Raw genomic sequence first — 7873 nt, 5'->3', positions numbered from 1 at the left:
CTCTCCATGAGAATAGACAGATATCTATGTAAATCTATATAAATACACGGGAATAAGACCGGAAATACATGGTAATAAAACACGAAATTTTCAAACTGAAGGATGGTTCTTTTTTAATGCGTAGAATAGCATATCATCCAGCTCACGGTAATGTGCAAAATTTGAATCGAGGCATTTGATGTTCTTGTTTGTACAATTGATTATGTTTTTTGTTGTTTTTTACGCAAATGTTTAAAAAATAATCCAGGCAATTGTACTTCCAGACTACTAAAATATAGTTGCGGAAAATATATTTAAGCAACCAAATTCCATGTTTTTCAAATTACGAACTACTGCTTGTTCTTATTTTTTTGGGTGTGTGTTGGGAGCCAAAAAAAATTATATGAATGAGTTTTGGATTTTGCATGTCTGTTTACAACAAAACCAAATGTGTATATTTATATTGAATAGGATACATTTTAATTAAATGACCTCAAATTCACGATTATTTCCCATTGATTTGGATATACATTTCCACATAGCCGTATGGAAATGTTCTTATTTAGAATACAGTAGTTCGAAAATTGCACATCTTAACTTCCTGAAATTTACCGGAAAATGTATTTATTTATTTTATAACTTTATTTTCCACCTTGACCTCCATCCTAATTTTAAACCTTGCTCAAGACTTTCGGTAAAACCCCCACCCGCCATTTACTTGGTAGATTTAATGATTTTTGAGTGGCTATGAACGCAACACCAAGGATGGGCTTTACCGCCACGTGACTACGCCTGACTCAAAATCCAATGGGAGCTTTTCTTTCTACTACAAATTCTAGCAGAAAAACATGTTATTGTGGGGAATTAAACACTAATTTCAAAACGTAATACAAGCCCCCCTGCCAGTATAACTACACAGTACGATAGTATATTCAACTGCAGTCCCCTCATGTAGTCTTTTAGAAAGGCAAACGAAGATACTGAGAAACTTAAAACTTATTTTTCTTCCTCTTATGGATTGCTTTACATCATATTTGGGTAGCACAAATGCAGTTGTGTGTGTGTGTGTGGGGGGGGGATTATTTGAGGCTTTTTATCTAACAAATGAATCATTCGCAACACTTTTACTATAATCAATAAGAATATTAATTAATCATCAATTAATAATCATCATTTAATATAGTTTACCCCTTTGGCCCCTTTAATGCTCACAAAGATATGCGTATTATTCACATCTTCATAATACAAATTAAAAAGTGTCGTTTGTGTCACTCTCCACTTCACCTTTACTGCCGCCGCCTTGGCTGACACTAACAGCAGTGCTACTGCGACTGGCAAGATTGTTTGGCTCTTGCTGCTGTCAGTTACGTACATCAGTATCACCACTTGGTAGTTGGCATAAAAACTGTTTTCCTCTTGCCTTCTCTTTCTTCCCTGCTTCACTGGGCTAATTCTGCTTTTAAGCATTTGGATGTGTTTTTAAGCATGTGAATGGAGACAAAAGCGAAAATAATTGCTTAAAATTGTAGAACATTTTATAAATGAGTTTTTACTAGACATTTGGGCGATTGCCTGTAGAATAGTTGCCTAATATTAAATAAATCTGACCCTGGTTAAGACTTGTACCATGTTTGTTCTATCATTATAGTGTCGCTCTTCTCCTGTTGTTGTAAAACAATGTCGCAATGTGCTTCCTCCAATGTCCCAAATGAATGGAGTCCGAAAAATATGTTTGCTTTGCTTCTCGTTGTTTTATAATGTTGTTGTCGGATTAAAATGAAGCAGTATTGTATTAGCTGGTGTGTCAAAGAGGAAAATCCCAGGTCTCACACACTCTCTCACACACACACACACACACGCTCACGCACACGCGCACACACACACACCCACACACACACGCAAAAACACAAACACTCACTGCAGTTGGCGGATTTACAAAATCCATCTGGCAGCATGCAGGCTCTTTCTCTTCAATCACCATCCAATCCAAAGGTTAGGTCCACCGAGAGCAAATATGACAAAAACCAGCCTTGCGTTTGCTCTAATCATCTCTCATTTCATTCACGCTGCACTCGCGTCTGCGTGAGCGCTGTGAATGGATGGACGGACACGAGCTGGGCGGGATGGAAGGGAGCGCTCATCACAGCTGCAGCATCATCACATCAGCATCCGCAAGGCACACCATGTGAGCGAGCATGTGCTACACAATGCAGATGCCTCAGCCTTACACAGGCTGGGATGGGCTCGGCTTGGGCATGCCCACTGGATTCTGCACGGGATGCGGCAAATCTTATTGGTCCATTTTAGAGCAAGGTTAAATACTGCATGTAAATCTGTTAAATTCACGGTTGTGTCTAATTTATAGAAAGCCCTTTGAACATTTACTCCATCTTTGGTATCCACTTTGAGGTTCATGTACTAGTGCTCTGATTTTCCTCACTAATAGGGCAATTCAGTGCACTAGTAGAACAACTAGGGTACACTACTATAGAAACTAGTCATGTCATGTCATCTTCCACACCGCTTATCCTGTACAGGGAGGTGCTGGAGCCTATCCCAGCTGATAATGGGCGAAAGGCAGACTACACCCTAAACTGGTCACCAGCCAGTTGCAGGGCACACACAGACACTGTCACTGAGCGGGAACTGATCCCACACTGCCCGCATACAACTCAGGCATGTGTACCACTACACCATCAGCGACATAGAAACTAGTCTAACAAGAATTTATTTTTTCCACTACTAGTGCCACTTTTGGCCTACTACACGCAATTAAACCTAGTAAACTGTGCCGCAAAACTACTAGGCCCACTAGCAGGTGTTTGTAGCCTCTAGGATTGTACTATAGCACCTAAATGTCCACTAGTTGTTTCGCCTGTCTAGTAACATGTTGTCCTACTAGTGTGCCAAAATTGTCCTAGAACGGTACAGAAATGTCAAACGTAGTGGAAAGTAGTAGTGGAAAAAAACAGTACTAGTAAGACAGTCCTTCTCCAAGTTACATTTGTCTTGTGGTGGTGACAAAGAGTGTACTAGCACATGGACTAGCACTGTTGAAAGTAGTTTATCTTAATAGAGAAAGTAGAGAGTACTACACGCCGTTTTAGGATCATCATCAGTATCTTGGCAATTTCTCGCCTGGCATAGCCTTAATTTCTAAGAACAAGAATCAACAGTTGAGTGGAAATTCTTTTTTTCTGGCTATTTTGAGCCTTTAATCGACCCCACAAATGTGATGCTGCAGATAGTCAACCTACTCAAAGGAAGGTCAATTTCATAGCTTCTCTAGTGCGAATGATGATTGCAAAAGGGCTTTCTAATATCCTTGAGCCTTCTGACGTAATAGACAAACACCTTCGCCTTTAGAACACTGGCGTGATAGTTGCTGGAAATGGGCCTTTATACGCCTATGTAGATATTGCACCAAAAACCAGACATTTGCAGCTAGAATTGTCATTTACCATGTTAACAATGTATAGAGTGTATTCTGATTACCGTAATTTAAAGTTATCTCCATTGAAGAAAAACTGCTTTTCTTTCAAAAATAAGGACATTTCTTGGTGAACCCAAACTTTTTGAACAGTAGTGTATATATATATTGGTGGTGATATTATACATAAATGTAACATTAGTTTTCATTGTTATGCTGACGATACCCAATTATATATGCCGCTCGAGATAACAAACCCGGCTAATTGCTGTCATTTAGAGGCGTGCCTTGCCGAGATTAAACAATGGATGCCTCTCAATTTTTTGCTTTTTAACTCCGATAAAACCGAGATGTTTATTATTGGCCCTGCTCGTCATCGGCACCTATTTAAGAACACCACTCTGAGGCTCGATATATGTACTATTACCCAAAGTGATTCAACAAAAAAATCTTGGTGTTATATTCAACCCAACTCTGTCTATTCAAATGCACATTAAGAATACTACTAGAACCGCATTTTTCCATCCCCGTAATAGTGCTAAAATTCATCCAATTCTGTCGAATAGTGATGAAGATAATTTCAATCCACGCGTTTGTGGTTACGTCTCGCCTCGATTATTGTAACGTTTTGCTCTCTGGTCTTCCTATGTCTAGTATTAAAAGTCTGCAGTTAGTCCAAAATGCGGCAGCAAGCCAATTTGCATTGGCTCCCAGTCCTTGAGATGCAATTTCAAGGTTTTGCTGCTTACCTACAAAATATTGCACGGCTTAGCACCTTCCTATCTCGTCGACTTAGTGATACCATATGTTCCAATCCAAAACCTTCGGTCACAAAATGCCGGCCTTTTAGTGATCCCGAGAGCCGAAAAGAAGTTCGCAGGCTCTAGAGCGTTTTCTATTCGGGCACCGATGCTTTGGAATGCCCTACCCGCGGCTATTAGAGGCACTACCTCAGTAAAAATGTTTAAAACACGACTTAAGACTTATTTGTACGATTCTGCATTTAGTTGAACTTTTTGTTTTGGCCTCTTTACTGCCGCTCCTATTCTTTTTCTGCCCCCTTTTCCCAGGCTTGGGAATTAGGCGATGACGACCAAATTGGAGGTTGTTGTTTCGATCCAACAGCAACTGACTGCTACAAGATCGGAGGCTGACCACATCCCCGGAGGCGCTGCTATGGAGATTTCTAGATTGACCATTGGGGCCTTGCTCACTTCACCGATGTCATCTTCCTGCAGCACTTCATTTGATTAACTTTCACATCACTTTAACAAACACTGTATAGTACTATAACGTGTGTTCAATGTTGCCCACTCGGCATCCATTGCAGCCTGAGAATCCTGGAGGGGGGATTCCTTAAGATCAGGGGATGTCGTGTATATGTGTATATGTTCATGCAGTAGTCCGTAATTAAAGGCATGTACGGCATGCCTAATTGGGCTGCAGAGGTGATGTTGACAGTACACTTAACAGTAAGCTGGTTGTTTCACCTCTTGACACCTTATGTTCACTTGGGTGCATGGTTATGTAACAGACGCATGCATGCTGGCATGCTATACGCTAGTTTTAAATGACATTTAGAAAAGTGATGCAATGCAGGTCACATTGCAAGAGCCGCACCGGATTCTGTTTGTAACAAATACCTCTTACTCTCTAACCATTTACATATCCACTATATCCGTCCGCCCATCTTTCTATCCATCGTCATTTTGGTTTTTTTAACTAAACAGTCAGTCACTTTGTTTTCTTCATTTTGAGGTCAAACTTGACAGGAGGTCCCTCCTTGCCAACAGTCTCCCAAACTGAAGCAGAAACTTCTCACCCATTTTCATCACAATTAATCAGATCTCTCAGTCTCTCTTACTGCACATTTTCTCAGTTGCTTTGGTACATTTCTCAGATCAGAATTTAATTTCTCCAAAGTACTTGTTCGATTTTCACATTGTGTCAGTTCAATAAGCAGTTTCTCATTTCTTGGAACCAGTTGCAAATGCTTTGGCGCATCCATGCAAATGATTCTGTTCAATTCTCTCCTATGAACTAGTTCGTCGTATAAATGTTAACACTTTTCGCTGTAACACTTGGCATGTTTCTATACATTTCCATGAGACTTTTCCCCCAGGCAAATCTTGACTTGACTTTTTCAAATGAAGGGAAATGTGTGAAGCATTTGATCAACCAATGATCAACCATTTTTCTGAAATAGCTCGCAGCAATTGAAGATAATTGTTGTGATGTTGATGAGAATTTGTCCCAAAGGAAGTAGGAAGACTGCACTGTAATTGCTACAGTGTTGCATGTACAATTTTCCCAAAGGAGATTGTCCTATGTTCACATTTCTACTATTTAAAAAAAAATTTTTTTTTTTTGTGATATGCAGTGCTGTGTTTTCCTTTCTGTATCACAGTGAGGTGGTTTGTCAACAAATTACAGTGCAAACAGGAAAAGTGAAATATGAATATTACCTAGTTTTTTGTAATCAATCTTCCACATACATGTAGGTGTAACTTTCAATTTAGAATACTGAATTCATTATCAAAACATAAGCAGCAATTTACATCAAAACATCCCTCCAGAGGAAATTGTTACATTGTCAACATGACTAAACAATGTAACTGTCTTATCCGGACACAATGACACAAAGACTTGTCATTCTGACGGCATTGACGTGTTCAGTGACACAAATATTTACTTTTGAGTGATTTCCTAAGGATTCTGAGAAAGAAAATGGCTTTTGCGATGGAACCATGATGTTTTGCCGTTTGTATGAATTGTTTTGAAAAATGCACTGCCACTTACTGCTTTTGCACATTTCAATTCTGATCAGACAAATGTATCAAAGCAACTGATAAAAACTGTAAAAGCTCCAAAACGGCTGACATTTGTAGTGACTGCATCGGATTAAAGCGACACTCTTAATTAAAAGTCAACATTTATAGGAAAGATGTCTTCGCACTTGAGTGCTGTAGATCATTGTTTCTAAGAATGTGGTTATAGTTTGCAAAAGAATCACTGAAGTGAATGTTGAAATTGTGCATAATGTTACTGTGGTCTACATGTTTTTTTTTTTTACAATTAAGTACAGTATATTTCGGCTCAGTTGTATTTAACTATTAAAGTACAATGCATTGTATTTAATGTCAAATGAACAGTTTGCTTTAAAAATATTTATTCATGTAAAACGTTTATTTTACTATGTGTTATAAATTTTAAGTAATCATTGTTCAAGTAAAACAAATCCTATATTTAAGGACAGCGTTAATGTTAACATGGCTTAATCTTTTATTTAAAAAAAACATTTTTTTTTAGATTTGCATGGACAGTCCATTGTTTTACTTTTCAAGTACAGTAAATTTTTAAAGTGCAGTTCAGTTGCATTCAACTATAAGTACGATACATTTTGCGCCCCTGTTTCTTCCTGCAGGTGCATTGACACCAATGTACGTGACAAGATATTAATACTCTTCTTTGACATAGGGGCCCAAATTGACCTTTTGTGTGACACTGTTGGCCAACACATCTTCATCTTTTATTGACAGTGGCACAGTCTTTCAAACACAAACATTCACACACAAAGAGCAGCTGAGCTTCCTGCATTATAGTGACACTCTTTGTCTTCATAATTGCACAAAATACATCACATTCATTCATGCCAGGTATTGCCACTTACCGAGGTTGAGGCTCTCCCGATGTGACCGGCGAAATAACATGGTCTCCCACTGAGCGGTCCACTTAAAATATTGCATCCAACATTGCTAGCAGGCAGTTAGACAGGTGCAGAGCTGTCAGTATATATCCAGTATGAAGGTGCTGTCAGAGCGTTGGCGATGTGTTATCCTATTCCATGTGCCTCTGTTTGTGAGGTGGAGCTCGATGGAGACTTAATATAGGCCAGGCCAGAGAGGGGAGGAGACTGTTCTGTGTATGGCCTGGCCTGCCAGTGTGTCAGAGCTACTACCATTTGTGTTCACTGCTGCACTTTCACTATGCCAATGTTTCACAACCTTTATTGTGTCATATTTGACATTAGAAATGTGCTCCATTTTCTAGAATGACTCATTTATGTTTTACATTAAACATAATGTAAAATTTATAGTCCTCTTGTAATACCAAACAAATCGATCTTTAATGGATCCCACTATAATGATTATTTATATAATGTGATCTCTTGCCATTAAGTCCATATATTGTATGCAGTTTGTTCTTTCTTCGGTTCCAAGTACAACGACTATCTGGTTCATCTATTGATTCAAATCGCCATAGGTGTGTGCTTTACACCTTTTGATATTCATTTTCTTGACTTTTGTGTCAGTTTCGATGTGGAATTTCTTACATTTCTATCATGCAAATGCTACTTGCAGTCAGAGCGGAGTCCTGTGAAGAATGATGCCTGTGGTTTCCCTCCCACCTTTACCAGTCCAGGTCACCCCTCTCTTGAAACCACCTACAGTATCTATCCACTTG

The sequence above is a fragment of the Filicampus tigris genome, chromosome 3 (assembly GCF_054856515.1).
Source record: "Filicampus tigris isolate MCC_2025a chromosome 3, RoL_Ftig_1.0, whole genome shotgun sequence".
In the NCBI taxonomy this organism is placed as follows: Eukaryota; Metazoa; Chordata; class Actinopteri; order Syngnathiformes; family Syngnathidae; genus Filicampus; species Filicampus tigris.
The sequence above is the reverse complement of the archived record's forward strand: the minus strand, read 5'-3'. Positions refer to the sequence as shown.